The sequence below is a fragment of the Lissotriton helveticus genome, chromosome 12 (genome assembly GCF_964261635.1).
Source record: "Lissotriton helveticus chromosome 12, aLisHel1.1, whole genome shotgun sequence".
In the NCBI taxonomy this organism is placed as follows: Eukaryota; Metazoa; Chordata; class Amphibia; order Caudata; family Salamandridae; genus Lissotriton; species Lissotriton helveticus.
Window position 1 is genome coordinate 107,094,951 of NC_136073.1, and position 21,360 is coordinate 107,116,310.

The following is a 21,360-nucleotide window of genomic DNA, read 5'->3' on the forward strand; positions in this document are numbered from 1 at the left end:
ATTGGTAGTCACCAGATAATTTAACAGGATTTATGCAGTGGCTCCAGTTCTGATGTGGGTGTTACTTGAGAGTAAGCTGCCAGAGAACTACTCACTTCGACAAGATAGTCCTTCCTGTAGGAGAGCGCCATCAAAGTTCATTGCCATGGTCAGGGCAGGTAGATCCCCTCTGCCAGCTTCTGCATATTCACACGGGCACCTGGGATAAGTTATCCTCTTCCAGGACATTTACATGTCAACTTGCAAGTTAGCAGGATCCTTAGGACACTGAGCAAAGTTTGCCACCTTGCAGGCATATTGCAACGCTCGTGGCAGATCGGTAGGTTTTTGCAGTATCAGGAATCCTAGTGCCAGACTGCTGGCAGAGTACTGGACACAAACCCAGTAGATCACTGTGCTCCTTTCATTACAATGCACAGTTGGCTTCCTTCCAGGCCAATTGCAATTGTTCTGGCAGATCAATAGGCTCCTGTAGTACCTGCAAGACTTGGCCTCCTTCTATAATATTTGCAGCTCGTCAAATGTATCTTGCAGGAGAACAGCGAGCTCCTTTGGTTACAGTTCAATTCCATTTTGTCTTGCAAGTCAACAAGTTTCCTTAGTACTTGGAAGTAGCCTCGCTCCAGACTATTGGCTACTGTCTACTAGTAGGTCAGTGGACTCCTTTGGTGATCTGGCAGACATGGCATACTTACAGGCCAATTGCAACTTTTCCATCAGATTACTGGGCTTGCAACAGTACCCAGGAACACTGGACACCTTCCAGACCATTGGCTGTTTTCCCAGCAGATCACCAAGTTGTTTTCCATGCTGCTTTGCTTAACTTGGTTTTCTTACCAAATTTAGCTTGGGTAATTTCCTTAGTTAAAGAAGGCACCCCAAAAGCACTCTTGCAGGTAAGGCATAAACAGCACCAGCGGCTACGACCAATTATAACTTCAGAAGTAATTATTGCAGCCCAGCAACATGAAGATATCCGTAAACAAAGTACTGTGTCTGATCAATTGAGACCATGAAGCAACTTGAATACAATTTACCTTGATTGGCAAAGACAAATCTTAGCAGTGCATTTTCATGTTGTTACACTGGTGCTGGTAGCTTGTCAGCCAGTACATTTTCATAATATTTTATTTTCTCCTTAAGCTGACGTTTTTCCCAGGATCCAATCAGATTGCTGAGAAGAACATCTGCACCAAGACCCATGCACACAGCAGCAAGGGTAAGGACGAGTGTAGCTAACACCTGGAGCAAAAAAGCCAGCGGTTCAATCTGGATGACTGTGGAAATGTAATTGTAGAAGACTAACATGCTCACTACTGCCATCACAACTGTGAAGATCTGAATCCCCACAACGATATGTAAGCACATCTTTGAGGTATCTTCAGTCCTGGGCTCAGCGATGTCTTGAAGCTTCTTGTATGCGTTTGGTGGCAACTGCAGCTTCAGCGCATTGTCCACCTCGCGCATGTTCACCTGTATCGTGGTTGTGCGTGCCAGCAGAGTCTCACAGGACCTCTGGAGCCAATTAACCTCCTCTTTAACCACAAAGTCAAGTTGGCGTTTCATGTAGACTTTAATGTGGTCCATATACCGGTCCACTGTAAGGGCGTTGACCAGCGGCACCTTCCGACACAGCTTCTCATACAAATCCTCAACCTGGCGCCTTCTTCTGGGGTTCCCAGGGAAGAGAACATTGCAGTACGACATGTTGACCGGCTCAAGACCACCAAAACCAGCCAGATACGTAGGGCTCTTTTGGACTGATACTTTCACTGGCCGCCTTTCGAGAGAGCGTATCGCCTCCTTTCAGATTAACGCCTCCAGTGAGAACACTTCTGGGATCAAAGTTCAGCCAACACACCCACAACACGCTTTCCCGGTTGAAAAGGATACAGTTTATGAGCACTCTGTTTACAAAAGAAGCCCTGTGAAATTTGCTAGATAAAACCTGAGTGCAACTAACCAATGGCTTTCAATTTATCAACCAGGAAGTGTAAAAGGTAATCTTGGGAGCTGCTAGCGTCCCATGTACTGCAGCACCTGAGGGTGCAACAAGTCCTTTTGTTCGATAAACCCTTCCCATAAAGAAGGCGAAGCTTGTGGAGGAGACAGACACCTCTGTGTTGAGTCAGTAGTTGCACTAATAAAAGAGCAACACTGCAACACCCTTTTCTTCTTTCACATTAATAGTCTTAGACTTAATGTTTCATCACTGCTGATTGGTCGAAGGTTGTGTCTCAGTTACCTGACTCAGCTGAATTGTCAATTTCTGCTGCTATTTACATTAAATTGCAGAACATATTACTAGGCTAGGGGCAGTGTAAATACCAAAGAAAATTAACTGTTTAACTGGCCACCAACTAAATAGCAGGCATTACGTACTATTTGCCCAGCAGCCATTCAAATAGCTAAAAGACATCACTATTTACCCTGCCACTGACTTCGGGATATGTATTATTTGTCTGTTCACTGTGAAAATAAACTAAGAATTTTCAAAATGTACATGGGGAAATAGCAGATATTGGGTCTGATTTGGCTGGATGATGTGCAAATAGTAAAGAAACGTCACTATTTACCTGGCTGCTTGCTAAATAGCAGCGATGAGGTCCTATTTTGCCAGCAGCCATGCAGATGGCATAGAAACTGTTTTCCTGGCCACTGGTTAAAGAGTAACTCTTTTGTAAGATGTGGCTTTCAGCCACTCAAATGGCAAAAGAACTTCATTTATTTAATCTGTCACTGGCTAAATATCAGAATAAAGTACTATTCAGCCAGTGGACCCACAAACAGCAAAAACTATTAAATATCAGAGATTGTGTACTATTTTCTGAGCTGACCTAAAAATAGCAAATAAACTTCACTTTTTAGTGGCTGTGGATTAACTAGAACAAATGATCTTCTATTTTGCCCGCGAATGTGCAAATAGCTAAGAAGCTTCACTAGCTACCCAGCAGCTGGCAAACAGGCATTATAGACTAATTGTCCAGCAGTCACAGAAATAGAGAAAAACATCACTGTTTACTGTGCCACTGGTTAAATACAATAAGATAATATACAATGTGATTGGCTGCCATGCAAATAGCGAAGAAACGTCACAAACTCCCTGGATGTTTTCTTAGTAGGAGCAGTTAAGTATTATTTGGCCAGCCCCACTGCAAATAGCAACGTAACTTCACTGGCAGATAACTACTGACATTTCACTGTAGAGTAGGTATGATTGTTGACTGTGGTAGCAGTGAGTGGGGACATGAAAAATGCTCTGGAAGTGTTAATGGACTGGCTCAGGGATGGCTCGTCACATGTTTGGGGTATCACACTCCTTACTGGGGTTTGGCGGGAAGGCCTGGGCTCTTCGTTCATATTTGAGTCAGTCACTGCTCCCCCCTGCAGGGATGTCCACATCCGCTCCCAACAGCCTCTGGCCGTGACTATATCTTTGTAATGTTGCTGTCTTGCTTTGACTGCCTCTGACTTGTGTTTTCTCTACACTCCCACATTGTCTGTGCCCTGTCTGACTCTTCCTCATGGCTCAAACAATACCTGCTTTGAAGTTATGCTTTTACAGTATTGGGCTCCTTCTAGCTAACTCCTCACTGTCCCAGCTGCCCTGGCAGTCTCTGTCTTTGATGCCTTTCTATAGCAACCACAGGCTGCCTCTAGGTCCCTTTAGTTTCATGTTTGTTCCAAACTTGGCCTCCTCTCCTATGCATTTCCAGAACTCCCTGCCTTTGGGGCAGCAATGGGTGGGTGATATAAGCACACATATATATTGCTGCTAGTTAAGATCTTTGTGGAATATGCAGGTCCAATAATAGATCTCAGTAAAACACAGCCTTACTTTCTTTCTTTCTTCCAAGGTGGATCAATTGAGCTTGGTAGCACAACTGGTAAGTAAAATATTATGAAAAAGTAGACATGGTAGGTGACACAATATAAATGACCATTTCTAGCAATGTGATTCCACATGATACCATGTAACATGCTGTTAAACTATGTTATAGCATCTGACATGGTATCACTGGATGTGTGTGGAAAGGCGGGATTTTACCTCTAGAGTCTGCTTATCATTCTCCAGAATCCCGTCATAGGTCGACTAGACCTTTTTACCTGCCATAGAGTGAATTAGGCAATCTGTCATATCAAAATAAACAATTTAGAAATCCCAATTGCTTCCCCCAAGAACCACTGACCAAACTAAGTTTGAAAAGTTTATTACATAACCAAAAATAACTGCAGGTACAAACACCTCAGCAAGAGGTTCAAGAGGTAAACAGGCACTAATACAAACATAATCCTACGGAAAAGTCTCAGGCGACTGATGAACAACACCAAGATCAATTCCAGGACCATCAGACTAAACAAAATAGCTATAACCTGGGTTCTGGTACTCATCGGAATAAAAGACATAAATCCAGGTTAATCTGTCCCTACACTACTCTAAGTGACATCCCTACTCAACAATAGCCCAACCTAACCAAAGGTGTCAGCAGTGGTGACTTCAAAGAAGTTCACTCCCTTCTATCCAAGACTAGAGAATCTGTCATAGCTAAGCTATTTACCAAGACCAACCACTCTCTCTGACTCCTCAGCCCATCTGCTCTGCCTCCACCCTCGGGGTGCTGTCCCTAATACGAAACCCCAAAATGTAAATGACACGCCTTCAGGTACGCCCTCTCCAAGGTGTCGATTACATGAAGTTTTCCCTTTTGGCCTTCTTCCATCCTTGTCCGTTAAACGTCCTTGGGTCTCAGACTCTCTGTCGCTTCCAGTTGTATCTTCAAATTCCTGGTCTACTCCTCCATGTCTGGGTCTAGCATTTCTAACTCTCATACACAATGGGCCCTTCTACTCTACAATCTACTGGGTGATGCACCTGCAAAAGAATATACGCAAACAGGCTCACATTCTAATAATGTTGCAACATTTTCTAAAGCCTCTTTCATAAGCATTTCTACCGTTTATATGTTTAAGCAAAACATTTTCATACAGGCCTGCGCCATTTCCATGAACTAGGCCTCTGCTAGAGTTTTAGGCCTCACGTTTAAATGAACAATTCTCTGTGTTCTTCTAGGCCTTCAACCTTAACGACAAATGCATTTTCTCTATATTCGACTAATTATTGAATACATAAAGCATGATCACATTTCAGTTAATCAATCTGAAGGCACATTAGTAAATCAATTAAACACTCTTCTTAATAGTAAAAGATTTCATTTCAAAGCAGCTCTATTGTAGTGTAGTTCCTATTATCCCAATAGGCTCTGCGCATTGGAATAATATCTTCAATAGTATAGACGTAGGACAGAGGTTAACTAGGTCTTCTACTGTCGATATTAGACTTAAAGTTTAATGTTTGCCAGCTAGCTCAGAGTTCACAAGAAACTTTCTCGAATAGACAAGGAGGAGTTTAACCTCCCTGGATAGACAAGAAGGGATTTAGTTTCTGACAACCATAGAACATGACAACTTTGCTCTCCCCTAATCAAGAGTGTATCTCTAGAGTCGTGTGAAAACAAAAGACAACTTATTTTACTCAGTCAGTTCAGTGCATTCTTAGTTTCACCAGATTGTAGAGAAAAGGAAGAGACGGGCGTGTTCAATAAAGATGTTATTTATTGATCAGTCTCTTTTCTCATACAAGAGAAATGAATTGCTATTATTGCAATACTTATAGTTAAGTAAAGTGCATACAGTAATAACAGAATTATAAAATAATACTGTAAAAGCATTGATATGGTTTCTTAGCCATATGATACTTAAAATGGATAAAATAGATACATACATATATACATTGACTAATCGTACTCAACTGGTGCTTCTAACTACGCCTACCCCAATGTACCTGACCTAAGCCTAATACGTGGGTGGGAGTAGATAAGTAGCAGTTTAAGTTAAGTTTGTTTTGCCAAGGGTCTGCTTCAAGAATTCTCTACAAAGGGTTATTCAGTTCAGTACCTGGGATTTAGAAGGCTGGGGGGTTGGTATCTCTATCTCAGGTCTTGATATTCCAGCTGCCTGCGAGGGCGGCTTGGAAGCGCCGGAGCTGGATTTCTCGGCAGGAGAAAAGGCAGCGTCTCTCTCTCAGCGCGTCAGAAAGGAGGGGCAGCGTCTGTGGGCTTCGCTGTCAGCTGGGCTCCTCGGCAAGTCTCGCTGCTCCAATCTTGTCACCACCTCGTGTGTTTGCTTAAGGCAATGTTGGTATTATTTATACCTGAAAGGTGCCGAGATTGACGTAAGGATGGACATAAATACGTCAATAAGGATGTCATACGAACTGGTCGTTCGCACATTCTTTACTGAAGTTCTCGGTTAAATCAAAACAATGGCTGTGGGGATTTCCCAGGTCGTGGTAGGTTTGATTTGTTTTGAGAACACCGTATGCCTATTAGGGGGCTGGAGGAATAGTGCTTGCCTAATGAGATGGCATGCGCTATGACCTAATCAGATAACGGGCTTCTGTGCCGTTGTTTGGCTAATCAGATAACGGGTTTCTGTGCAGTTGAATGGCTGCTAGTTAATTATTAACCAGACAAGGGTCAGAAATAGGGGGATCGATACAATACCCATAGTAAATACATCACACCCACTCCACGTAATCTATGTCCATATTTACAAATCTAGGCATAGTAAACAAAACTAGTAGTGCATGTGTATACCTAACCACCCCAAAATACAATTAATGCATTTTGAAAATTGGAAATGCGAAATACACGAAAAGATGAGTATAGTTACTATATGCACTTCAAGCAGTATAATAATGCTAAATCTAAACGCATATTTTGAAATCAGTATGAACGAAATGCGGAAATTACACATGAAATGGCTCTTAATACAGAAGAAAAAATTCGAGACCATCTCATCACAAAATCATAAATACTTGTGAACATGTTAGAGGGTAGCTAATGTCTCTAGAGTAGTTAAATTTAGAAATTTTGTTCTCTAAGAATAGTTTTACTTTAAGCAGAAGATAAGTGTCCCAAAAAATCGTAAATATTGTTGGAAATGGAAGGGGAAAAAAAAAATTGTCTTGCTCTCCGTAAAAACTGGTGATAAAATTTCTTATTGCTTTATTTTCAAAGTTGAAGGCCAAATTCAGGGTGTATGGAACACCGTGTGCTAGTTCGTTCAAAGTCATTCTTTCTGCTCTGGTGAAAACATCATAATGTTGAGACTTTCGAAAAAACTGTCAACTGCTTCTTGCGAAAGTTCCACTAACTCGGAAAAATTTTGTAACATGCATTCATGAGCATGATTGCCTTCATTGATGTTTCGATCAGCATAGCTGACAGAAGGTTGTACCTGATCGATGCTGCTTTCATCTTGTACTTCACAACTCTTCAATCGTAGTGGTGAAGTCTCCACGAATGCCGTCATCAGGATTGGTAGCCGCTGGGGACAGCACAATGCATGAGCCGTTACCGGACCCAACAAAGTCTCTGCGTCCATTGGCACATCCGATTGTAGTGTCAGACAGGTGTCCAACACGCATTCTTCGCCGCATAGCAAGCACCTTAATACAGGCATAACACAACTTTGCCACATCGGTCTAAATGAAAGAAACCAAGTCATGTTTAAATCTCGTAGCCGTGCTAGTCCAAGGACTTTAGTTATGCGGTCCCGGTAGCTAATAGCTCGGATTGTTTCTTCCATTATCGCTGGTGTCTTGTCTGTGACGTGGTTTGCCATAGAGAAGTAACAGGGTCAAAAATAGGATGCCTGCCACTAGTCCCAAAAGGAGAGGAAGTCCGCCAAGGATGGAATGGACAAAATCAGGAAAAAAACCCAGGATGGCTTTGAATGGGGTTAAAGCTCCCGAAAACACTGTCTTAAATACACTTGTATCAGAAATATTTAAGATTTCGCTCAGTATTTCTGCGAAATGTATGGGGGAATTGGTTGATAACAGTGAATGAATCTCAGCAGTTGTCCTTGCAACTTGGAGATCATACGTTTCTTTTGATGACGTTAACATGGTTGGCGTCTGTAGGAACACTGTCTTCATTCTGCTTAAAGTATCAATTCGAATAGAAGAAATTTTCAAACTGGGCCATAACCTTGCCTCCCTGTCTCGGGCATCGTTTGGGAACAATACTCGTTCACAGCACATGACCTTCGTAGTCACGGTTATGAGATAAGGTTTTCCGGGCAGCAGACTGCAACATCTGCGATCTACAATTAGAATGTAACTCCCGTTCGAGAGTCTCTTAAAGAATGGTTCTATTTGTGTTGCAGGTGTGCCTAGCTGGTGACATGAAAAGTTATTTGAAGTCCCTTCACATGCTCCATGCAAACTAATACCCTGACACAGAAGTGTACCGCTTAGTGACCTTTCACAATTATTGCCACTAAGGAACACACTTTGTCCTTTATTACTAACACATGAGTGTGTATAGGGCAAGTTCCATGTTGACTTAATGTATCCTTTACCCAACCTTTCATACTGGCCTGCCTGTATATATTTTTGGCAGTATTGAAACTGGAAAGTTGTTATCGGAATATTTATTATCCCATGTATTATCCATTCAATGACAGGTCGTTCTGACATTGTCAATGGTAATCTCTCAAGTTTTTCAATGCTCAGAATTGTATAGTCAGCACCCTTCTGTGCCAAACTGATCTGTTTATCAGTAAGGTTAAAGATATTAAATAGTGACGTTGTGTTGATTAAACGCCAAGGCACATAGCCTGAACGCAGATTTTGTAACGTCCAGCCAAGTTGTACAATAGAACGCAATTGGGACTGACCGTGTTGTAACATCAGTAAGTCTTGCGATATTATATCGATTGCTGAAGACACAATACTGTCCAGTGAATATATTCTGGAGGACAGAGTCATTAACCCATTGTCCACAACAGAAAGTGATTTTTCCAAATCAATACGGTCAATTTCCCGTATTTTTTCTGCTGTCTCAATTTGAGTTACTTTCCAAGCTTCGTTGTAAGCTGCATATATAGAGTCCGCTACGAAACGTTTTTGACGCTGTTTGCGTGGTCCCATAATGAAATCACGCAAGTCAGCACCCTCTTGAAGTAAAGTTAGGTGTTGCTTAATTTCTGCCAGTGTGATTGTTTGTAGCCATTGAAGGCAGAGCTTGCCCACACTGCAAGTAGTTACTATCCCTGGATGTTGTCTTTGGGAATATCTAGGGTCTGGCCTGGTCAATTTGAACTCCTGTATTTTGTTCAGGAATCTGTCCTGACAGTTATTTGTGTCTGTGGGCCAGATCAACCATTGTTTCCAATCAGGATGTGTTCTGTTTTGGTTTAAAATATGGTTCACGTCTATCTCAACATCTATAGAGCTATTACTGTTAGTTGTTGGCTTTGGAATAGACGGTTTGTTTAAGTCTTTGATTTTGGCTAAGCCAAGACAGGTAGTTTGTTGAATAGTGTCATTCAAAAATATAATTTGTTCTGGGATCATGCAGGCTCTGAACAATGATTCTATACCTTGTACTTGCCAACCTTTTGTGCCCCAAACAGTTTTAGTTTCAATGTTATTATTCCAGAATTCAAAACCAAATGTATTCATTTGCTCAAAAAATGAATCTGAATATATCAATTTTGTGTTTGTAAGCATGGCCTTCATACCTGTCTTATTTGACAATTTGAAATAAAATGTTTCTGCATTACTTGTGTTAAACCCTGAGAAATATGAATATTTATCATAAAATGTTTTAGAACTACCCTTTGGTGGAGTAGCACAATGTTCCCATTGGTTATAATTTAAAATATTTCTAGGTTGTGCAGATTTATGGAGATAATGGTTACCATAGTGGTTGTAGCAGAACATTTGATCATAATTAGACGAACCCTGCAAATAATCATGTTCTGTAAATTTAGCAGACATTACTAGGTCAGACATCATATCATTAATACTTTCAAAGTCCCAATCATCAGCAAATGTGCTTGGTTTTACAAAGTCACTCAACAAGATCTTAAATTGATGTGGATACTTCAGGATTTCAACCGGGCCATAGATTTCATAATCAGTATTGTCCCATGCTACACCGCCTGGTATAGGATTGGCTGTGAAGTTTACTGAAGAAAGTTCTCTTTTCTTGACGTGTGAAGATGTGTGTGGTTTAAGGACCAAGTTGATTTTTTGGCTTGCTGTGTCCATTTTAGCATATTTTCCCTCAATGAAATGTCCCAAGCATAGTACCATGATGAGCCAAAGTATGAGGATAAATGCACCTAATGTCACCCAAATTTCAATCCATGGAGAAGTCAGATAGGTTCCCTTTAGTTGATGAAAAATTTCCTTTGCTTTGTCTTTAAAAGTTTTTGTTGATGGCTGTACTTCTGGTTCACTCGGATCTTCTGAAACCTCATCGAAGTTGATGAAGTAGCCGGATGCCGTTCTGTCAATTGTTCCAATTGCTTCTGGATTACTTTTTGTTTTGGGATTTTGCTTTATTCCATTAGCAAAGTCTGTAGTTACATCATCGTAAGTTGTTGTTCCTTGATGAAAGGTTTTTATTTGGGTTTTAAGAGGTTCAAGTTCCATTGCTTTGTTTCATAGTCCTTGTTGTTTCACTGTAGATTTTCCAAATGTGATCAGTCTTTCAGTTTGAACCTCTGTGGATGTAGCAAACTTTGGTGTTCTGCTACTTCTTGGGAGTCCACTTGGCCTACTATTTGTTATCGGCCACATGATTGTGGTTTAACCAGGTCGATGGATATGACTCGGTTCTCCTTTTTACCAGCAAGGGGCGGTAGTACTACTGATCTTGTCCCGTTGATAGACATGACAGGAACTGCTTTTCTGTAAGAAGGCCCATATTCCTTCTTTACCGCGATCTTCTCTCTGACCAGATCCCCGACTTTTGGAATCCAGACAGGCCTTGCTGGGACAGGTGGTTTTTCTTCAGTGGTTGCTGGCTGCTGTTTCAACTTTATGTTGCTCAGGTCTTTTCTTGTTTCATTTAAGTCCTGTAAAATAGCCAAGCGATCTTTGATATCAAAGCATTTTTCTTTAACCACTGAAGTCTGACTATCTAAGTCCTGGATTAACATTCTAGTCCCAAACAATAGTTCGTACGGACTGAGTCCTTTCAGAGAATTTCTTGGCAGGTTATTTAGACTACGTTGGACACTTTAGATGTTTGACCCACCCAGCTCCTGAACCTAATATCTTTGCTGTTATAGATTGCTTTATGCCTTCGTTTTTTCTTTACACCATCCCGTTTCCCTCAGGAAGGAAGTGAGAAGAGTCCCGCAATGCAATGTTCATTCTGACCAGTCACCCCCCATAAGCTGTTTTTAGAGCTAAAGGAAAGATTTTGGTCAGAACGTAACATGCTTCTAGCGTATATGCCATTCTAGACTCGCAAATCTTTGTATAACAGTTCCGACGTCAGCCGAAAGTTGGGGTCTACATTATAAGTGAAGATAGTCTCTACATGTTAATACGACGCATTATTCATACTGTGTTTTATTATTTTTTTGTTGATTTGATACATTCTGGAGTGAAACGCCATGGTAGTAAACCGTTTCTCTCGCCACTGTGATCTCTGTTGCAGTCTGGGCAGTTTTTTACAAAAATGTGATGATGCAGGCTCATGCCTGGCCACCAGTACACTGATTGTAATTCTTCCAGAGAATCTTTTAGCTTAAGGTGTCTGAGACCCTCACCCATATGTGCGTCTGCTATTAACAAGCTTCTCCTGTCCGTGTTTGGAATTACTCTATCCCCCACTCCAGGGATTCGAGCAAAAGGGACTGAGTTTGCATCGATTATGTATGTATAATTGAGTGGGTAATTGATCGGTAGCGCTGAGCAGTCGCCTTTTGATGACGTTTTCACTGCCAGCACAGTTTCTCCGTCAATGTATTTTTCTGTACGCTTTTTTGTAGCTATGGAAGCCGATTTAGTTGCTACCGCTGTGGCTGTCTCAGCCAATGAATTCCCTGCAACGTGAACGCCATCACGCTGATGACTCAGTGAATGTATCACGTGAGTTTTTGGTAGTTCTTTCTGTAAAAGAACTACTTGTTCCCAAAGCACTTTTTGCTTTATTGTTGCACCTGTGTCATCTTTGTAACCGTTTTGAATCCATTTCTGTAAATCATTATTGTATTTGACGCAGTAATACGAATCGCACACTATAAGTGTCGGGAATTCACGATCGGCATTATCTAGCGCCATTTTTAACGCTATTATTTCAGTTTGTTGTTCTGAATTATTTTCTACTGAGTGTGTTTTTGTAAGTAGAGGTCTTAATTTACCTCCGCGCCACACTTCTTTTACAATTTCGCATGTGGCTTTGTAAGCCAGCTCTCCCCAAACTGAGGGTTGAGCATGACCGTCTGTATATATTACACAGGCGTACTGTCGTAAAGGCAGAATGTCGATTGGCAGAGGGTATTCTCTCTCATATTCTAGATATTTTAATTCTTTCATTTCCGGGTCAAAATAGTATTTTACTTTGTCTGTAGCAACAGAATTTACCCATTGTATCCATTCTGGATTCAGTGCCGTTGTTGGTAAATTACATGGTGTTGTTAATGCCTCAAAAGCTGATTCTGCTGTTCTGACTGTAACCTGTCTACCGTCGGCTTGGTATTTTTCTTTTGCTACAGCTGTTTGAACCGCATGAACAATGTTTTCCTTAATGCTGAACCTTTTTTCAGCTTCTGTGTACAAATGTGATTTGTATGCTATTGGTACCTTCTCTCCCTCATTAGAGGTCAGGTATGTGAATCCGCATCTTCCTGGGATGACTCGAATCACAAGGTTGCGTGTGTTGTCACGTGTTTGTAATTTTGTTTTAACTAACATATCTGTTTGTAAAGATCTCAAAATTTCTGTGTGTTTTGAGTCCAATTGATTCTTTTAAAATCTGGTTTTATAAGATCATAGAGAGGTTTAACTCTCTCTGCATAATTTATAATGTAAGTTCTTCCGAAATTCAGGAAACCTAGAATTGATTGTAAGTTTTTTAGTGTTCTAGGTGCTTGGATTACAGCACATTTCTCTAGGAAATTGTCAGCCAGGCTTTTGCCTTCACTTGATAGTTCATATCCTAAAAACAGGACAGTTAGATGGGCAATTCTTGACTTTTTAAAGTTGAATTTGTAACCCTCTGCTGCGAACCCAAGTATTATGGTGTTCACTCTCTTCAAGTGAGTATCCAAGTCATCATCTGTTAGATAGATGTCATCGACATAAGATAATGCCTCATCATCATATATTTGTAGTAACTCTGTTACTCTTGCTGAGAATAATCCTGGGCTGTTTTTAAACCCCTGGGGCAAACGACAGAAATTTTTTCGCGCGCCATTTATTGAGAACGCGGTCAAATATCTGCTCTCTGGTGCTATATTTTGACAGAAGAATCCATTAGAGATGTCTAATGTTGTTTTGTATTTTTTGCGCACTATGTTATTCATTAGTGCAGCACTATGCAAGTTTTGTACTGCAAAGGTTTTGCAACATGAGTTAAGGTGTCTGTAGTCCAAAACAAGACGATATGAATTGTCTGGTTTGGAGACAGGAAACAAAGGATTATTAATTTGTGAGGAGCAAGTTTCAATCACCCCCTGGTATTCAAGTTGATATAGGATCTCTTTTACCCGTTTCCTAGCTTCTTGCTTAATTGGGTACTGCCTCTGTGCAGTAGGTTGTGATTTTAACTGGGGACGCACTGCAGAACGGACGCTGCATCTGGGACTTTGCTGATTTTTAACTCTCTCTTCTACTCCTCGCGGTACCCGCTCCGCGGGTCCCGCATCGTGAGGGGAGTCTGACCATCGCTGGGGGCCACTGCTGAGGGACGTGCAAGCAGGAGAGGACTGTGCGAGGCGGGGCTGCGAGCGCGGGTGCTGGGACTCTGTTTCCCCGGAGCACCCGCCTGCCTGGATTGTGACCACCTGGGCTGCTCTCCCCGACCCCTCCCCCCCGCCCTCGAGCCTTTTTTAACTTGTGTGCCTGTACTGCCCAGCGGGACGCACTGCAGAACGGACGCTGCATCTGGGACTTTGCTGATTTTTAACTCTCTCTTCTACTCCTCGCGGTACCCGCTCCGCGGGTCCCGCATCGTGAGGGGAGTCTGACCATCGCTGGGGGCCACTGCTGAGGGACGTGCAAGCAGGAGAGGACTGTGCGAGGCGGGGCTGCGAGCGCGGGTGCTGGGACTCTGTTTCCCAGGAGCACCCGCCTGCCTGGATTGTGACCACCTGGGCCGCTCTCCCCGACCCCTCCCCCTCCTAGTCAGTGATCATCATATTTGGAGGCCAGTTCTTCCGCGGCGCGGGAGCGCGCAGGAGGGCGCCGGGAGAAGCCCGGGACAAGGGCGGGACCGTCTGTGGCCGTCCGGGGCCGCAGGAGGCCGGGCTGGGCCCACCCCCCTTAGTTCGTGTTTTGGATTCCTGGATACACTTCTGGCTACAATCCCCGGACGAACATAACTTTGTACTTGTATAATGCCGTCCCCTGCAAAGGAGAGTACCCCACTAAAGCCGGGAGGAGGTAAAAGCAGAACCCTAGAGAATTATTTCCCGCGGGCGGTGGGGGAGGGGGACAAAGAGTGTAACCTGTCTCGACTAAGGGCTGAAAGGAGACGCTCTATAGACAATTTGAAAAACACCCCCCTTGGAGATCAATCCACTATGCCCAGGGAGGAGCTGTCTTTTATAGACGATGTTCCACTCCTGTTGAGAGGTTGTATGAACACGTCATCAGTTGAAGCTATGAGTATAGTCCCAGTTACCAGTCCCAGCCCCACTAGGGTGACCATTGATTTAGTCTCCCAAGCACCCCTAGGCCCAAAGGCTAGTAAAGTTCAATCCATACCTGCCATTGCGCAAGGAGCACTAGGCCCTCCCCCTAATAAACGTAGAAGAAAGTCGAAGGGTGTGCAGGGAAGGAATAAACCAAAAATCTCGCGCATGGACTTTGGGAAGTCTTCTACTAAACCCCCTGTGCTAGTAGCAAAGTTACCGGTTGACCCACACCCCAAATCTACTGTCCAAGATAACTTAGCGCCCGCTTCAACAATAAACGTGGGAACTAATATCGCCAACCTTCCTCTTTCTGTTGTGCCGCTTGGGAACCTGGAATTCTTGCTAAGGTCTCTATTATTACCGATTAGCGAGAGTATAAAAAAGATCGAGATCAGACTAACCATACTGGAGACCACACTAGGTAGTCTGAAAATCCCGGCTGATCACCAGAAAAGGAACTCAGAACCCACTCCCATTACTTTAGCCCCCCAACAGCCCGTAAATAGGGCTGCAAATACAGTCCCCTCACAAGCCGCAAATACGGTGGTCTTGCAACATCCTTTAAAAAACAACCCTGTTTCAACTAGGCCCCCTAATTTTAACATCCCCATTCCCCCGTCAGGCCCGGCCAATTCGGCACAGCAGGCAGACAGCACCACAATGATCCCCTTAATGAAACTTCCTCCGAGACCACGTAGGCCCAACCTACCCCCTGAGACCAATGATTTTACTGTAGTCTTGGCAGGTGTTCCCCCACTCGAAGTAGGTGAAATTGAGGATTTTTGTGCCCTGAAAAGTAGGGTCATTAAGTGGCTCAACATAAATAGACCCCTCCCGTTACACCTCAATAACGAAATTATAATGGTAAGAAGGGTGCCATGGGTGGGGAGAACCCAAAAATCCATTATTGGGGACTGCATACTTGCGAGTTTTAGGGACACAGACACAGTGTCCTATATATGTCAAGGGAAAAATAGATCTAGGGAATCCACTATTCAAACCCTTCGGGTGTCTTTCTTCTTCCCCATCACTCCAGTCCCACTGAAGCCGCCACAAATGCAAAATAACTGGGAGAGGGTTGGCAGGAGGGGGAGACACCAGGATTCTAACTATAGATCTTCATTTGGCCGATAAGAACCACCTATTCACACCTATAATCGGTTCAATTGTCTGAATGATTTAGAGGGGGTTGATTGACAGATGGACAATGCCCCCCAGGGTCATATGGAAAAGAGTGTCCCGGTGGAGGGGTTGGGAGTGCGGAGCTTTTATGTTCAGCAAACTGTAATGATTGGCGTTGGGAAACCAGGGTGCGTTGAACCCAAGGTTACAGCCACAGAATGTATAGGAGGGGGACATGGGCCGGCTATGCAGGGGCCAACACAGGAGATCTTATCAAACCCCCAGGAGGGTTTAGAAGAGAGGGGGGAGGGAATGCGACTAATTTCCTGGAACGTAGCGGGGATAGCGGGTAAATTCACCAATAAGGAATGGGTCGATTTCATTAGGAAATTTCATGTCATATGTCTTCAGGAGACATGGGCCTTGGTGAGCAATTACCATCTACAGGGGTACAAGTGTTTTTTTGTTCCTGCCCGAAAATCTAGATCTGGGAGAGCAATGGGCGGGCTGTCCATTTACATAGATTTAGACCTCCCAGGTACCTGGTCTTCTCCAGATTGGAACTCATATGGGATCCAGGTAGCTCGGTTCCGGGGAAAGGGGCTAAGACTCTCTATTTTTAACATCTATAACACTGAGTCAGCAAACATCCAAACCCAGCTACTAGCTGAATTAGACCAGAGGCTGGAACAAGAAATAACATCCCAAAATAAGGGGCAGTCTTGTGGGCTGCTATTAATGGGAGATTTTAACTGCCATCTCTGTCCGGCATTGGTCACGGCAAACTCAGATTGGTCACAATGCCCATTGGAAAAGGGTCCGCATTTCTCTCACACACCCACTGGGTCGGCTCTGGGTCTACTTCGGCTGAGGTATGACTTAGAACACACTATTACCATGATTGACCCACAGTTGGATGGCACACTTCCTCCAACTTTTAAGGGCAGGGGCTGCTCATCCATTATAGATTATATTCTGGCCTCAAGATCCCTGATAAACAAAATAGTCGGGGCAGGGATAGAATGGAGCAGTTTTTGCGACCACAACCCTCTCGTTTTGGTGCTCTCATATAGGGTGGGTGCTGGAACTAGACCCCGTGGTATAATCGAGGAGAGGGTTACAGACCAAGGTAGGCGACTGAAATGGTCCAAAATAGATGGGGATAAGTTTTTCAAAACCCTGGGTGACAAGGGCCTACCGGCCATTAACGATTGTCTAGACCTAGAAGTTCAGGGATCAAGGTTACTGGAAGCATTTGAGCAGATTGCTAACCTGATCGATGGCCTACTTAAGTCCAGCGCGCCCCCCCGTAACCTGGTCAATCCGCGGTGGTTTGACAAAGACTGCTCTAAGGCACTAAGGGAGTTGAAATGCTGCCTAAAGCTAAAACCGAGGGACCCCCAAAAAATTAGGGCATGCAGAGAGAAATATAATAAAGAGACCAAAAGGAGGAAACTTGCCCTGCAGGCAGAAGCTTGGGCAGACCTAAGAGAGGCAGGGGAAAGAAAGGATCTGGAGGGCTTCTGGAGAATTATTAACAGACCGACTTTTCAAGAAAATGATTCTCCGGACATAGGGGCTAACATCCTCCCGGAACAGTGGACCTCACATTTTAGAGGTTTATATAATTATGAGTCCGGTACCTCTGCAGAGTCACCGGTAGCCTTAAGTCAGGTCTCTCCGGTAGTATTTACTCTTAAAGAGATCACTGTAGGGATGGAGGGTCTGACTAAAAATAAAGCTCCGGGTCCGGACGGGATTCCCCCTGACCTATTTCTCAGTAAAATAGATTTATGGGCCCCTTTGATGACCAGGGTCATAAATACTGCCGTCTCTTGTGACCTGCCACCATCTTGGTCAAAAGCAATTATTGTGCCAATCTTTAAAGAGGGCAACAGGGACGACCCTAAGTGCTATCGGCCGATTTCCCTGATTGACGTATCGGCCAAACTTTTGGGTAGGGCAATCCTTAACAGACTGTCCGAGTGGACCGATGAGAATAACATCTTCTCGGACACTCAATACGGGTTTAGGACAGGGAGGTCTACCAGCGACCAATGCCTGAACCTTTATATGCTGACTGCCAAATACACTTTGGCTAGTGATGAACCTATTTATATGGGTTTCATGGATTTGGCTGCAGCATTTGACCACGTCAACAGAGGAAAGCTATGGGACATGATGTCAAGTATGGGGATTGATAGTGGTTTAATCTCCATACTAAGGGAATTACATAGCGATACTACGGCCAGGGTTCGATTTAACATGGAGGGAGGTTTGTCTGACTCCTTTCCATGTAAGAGCGGAGTCAGACAAGGTTGCATCCTTGCCCCTTTTTTGTTCTCCCTTTATATTAACAACTTGGAGCAGTTTCTTTTGGGTTTAAAGGCAGATTCCCCCAGGGTCGGGCAGAGGTACATCCCTGTCTTGCTTTACGTGGACGACGCGGTTCTGCTCGCGCGCACCCCGCGCAGTCTACAAATCCTGATTGATGGGTTCGTTAACTTTATGAGTACCCTGGATCTATCTGTCAACCTGGGTAAATCCTATGTGCTCCTGGCCGGCAAAAAACCTTCCTCTAAATTTACTTACACAATAGGTACCCATATTTTAGAGGAGGTCAAAACGTTCACTTATCTCGGAGTGACTTTCGATGGTGCTTTACAGTTTAACTCCTTGGTGACGGAACGTTGTTGCAAAATGATTGCCTCAAACGGGGCAATAGCAGGATACGGCAGGAGGTTAGGTAGATGGAGCCTGGAACAGGTGGTGAATTTGTATTGCTCCGTATCATGCTCCAAAGTAATCTACGGGGCAGAAGTATGGGGCTTTGTGAACACCACTAGAATCCAACAGGAAGAAAACAAATATTTGAAATCTATCCTGAGGGTACCAACCAGCACCGCTGGATTTATAGCCCACAGGGAGCTAGGGAGGCCATACCTGGAGGACCTGTTAAAATTTAGGCCAATTGTGGCCTGGTTAAAAATATGGGCTAATCCAGAGGCGCATCTAAGCAGAGAAATTTTATTGGACTGCTTGGATAGGACCAATTGCATATCCCTTGGCTCAAATATGTGAAAAATACCCTCGAAGATTTAGGTTTTGGAAATCTCTTCACGAACCCTACAACAATTTTAGCCCAGCATAAGAAACAAGTAGGGGAAATTTTCCTAGAGCGGAAAATCCATTACAGAGCTGAGGCAGAAACACTCAAAAAGACTGTGAGGGCGCATAATCTGGTGAAGAGTGTGGAGGGTATGGAGCCTTATCTGTATCTCATGCACAATGCACAGGATAGATTTCTTATGTGCCGTTTTAGACTGAATCTACTTCCCTTTATGTTGGCTTCCCCAGCAGGTTTTTCTTCATCAATTGAGAAGAAGGGACCCTGCGGCTGCGACAATAGGTCTCCGCAGGACTCCCTTCATTTTGTTTTGCTCTGTCCCTACTTTTCTATGCCTAGGCGCAGTTTTCTTGTAAATATTTAAAAAAATGCCCATCAGGAACGTGCTAGGGATGCGCTAGTCTTTTTGCAAAAAGCCTCCGATCCCCTTACCCTGTGTTGTATCATGAATTTCATTAAGGTTGCGGTCCGATTAAGGATGACCAGGGGTTAGGTATGAAAGACTTTGGATCATCTATTGTGTGCTTATGGATTTGTATATTGATATTTTTTTTTACCTATGCTGACTTTGTATAAGGATCTTGATCTATGTTTAATAACTTTTTATCAATGTATATATGTTTGTGCTTTTATGGTGTTTTTTAATCACCGAATAAAGATTCTTAAATGAAAAATGAACTGGATTTTGTGAGGAGGAGAGTCCTCATCCCATCCCACATGGTTTTTATATAATGCAGGAGCTTGGGCTACTGCCCACTTTCTTGCAAGTGTATATTTTTTTATGAATTGGAATATGATTTGAGAAGGCAGGCATAATTATTTCTTCGCCATGAGGGCACTCCCTGACAAATTCTGGTGGCCAGTCTCTTTCAGCTAGAAGGATGTCATAGCCCTTGGAGAGATTATCCCAAAAGAGACCTCTTATTTTCCTAGTCTTATCCCCTTCTATACGCAATGTTATTTCATATATTTTATGAGGTTTGCTAACTCTGGTATCTGCAGTTTCCACCTGAATGTATTCATTCGTGTCCACTGTCTCCAGATAATTCATAAGGATCTTGCGAGCTATGCTCACTTCTGCTGCGCTGTCTAGCATTGTCTGAGCCCATTCTCCGTTTTTCAGCTGTGTCCTCAGTATTCTCGGCATGGTTGATTACTTTAATACTGGCTACCTTCTTTTTTGGAAACTTTAATTTTTTATTTTGATGAGCAGGTTCCTTGTCTTTGGACTTGACGTGCTCTTCCCTGTGTTCTGACCGTCTTCTTCTTTCCGATTTCTGCAAGGAAGTCTGAAAAGATTGAGAGGGACGTGTATCAATATCTTGATATCTATCAGGTTTCTTCAGATTATCCCTATTTCAAAGGTTGTATTTTTTCTCAGAGGGCTCCCTCTGGGGAGACTTGTGTCCTTGGCCCGGAGATCTTTCTCTCCGCCGAGGAGACCTTCCTCTGGACTGGAATCTTTTTTCTTTAGGAGTGGATTGTTTATTTCCATCCCAGCTCTTTTTTTGAGTGTTTAGATTATTTTTAATAAATACTTTTTCAGGTTTTTCAATAAGTTGGGGTTTCACCGGTTTTCCACCCAAACTATCTCTTCCTTGTTCTTCATAGGATTTTTCTATGATTCTGGCAATTTCAAATGGTTGGTCTGCTATATCTGTCTCTTTCAACCTCTGGCGGATCGCCACATTTGCTGCTTCTCCCTTTATATTTGCTAATAATATTGCAGAGACCTGCTTGAAGTCTTTTAGTAATTTCATACCAAGAGTTAAGGCAGGTTCTGGACCGTATTCATCTTGAATTTGTTTTAGCACATCTGGTATTACTGACATGGATGGAGCACCATGTGTTTTTGTGTAAATGGAAGCAAAGACTGTACCCCAAGTGTCGCAGTCCTCCACATGTGGTGCGATTCCCATTGGAAGACAGATAGTCAGAATCCTGTGTTTCTCAACCGGGGTGGTATCTGGAAATACAGCCTCTATTTGAGTGATTTTTTGTGCTAACCAGAATGGAATTTGTTCCCGTTTTGCGGGTACTTTACCTAGACCGGACTGTATGTTCTGTGGTGTAATTTTATTTGTGTTCCCTTGATGAGGGATCAGCTGTGGAATTTTAATAGCTGGTTGGACTGTTGAAGTCCGCATTACATATTGGACTAATTGTCTATGTATTTTAATTAATTGTTTTAGCTGTGCTAAAAGTTCTGGTGCAGACATTTCTTCAATGTCTGGATGTGGTGTGTATCCGGATAGGAACGGCCACGTTGCTCCTGGTCTACCTAGTGGACCGAGCCTGGTGATGTGATTATTATGTTTTAGGGCGCCATTAAACCAGAGCAGGTGCTCTTGGTATTTGAGTGGTATTTCCACCTCCTCGAAAGG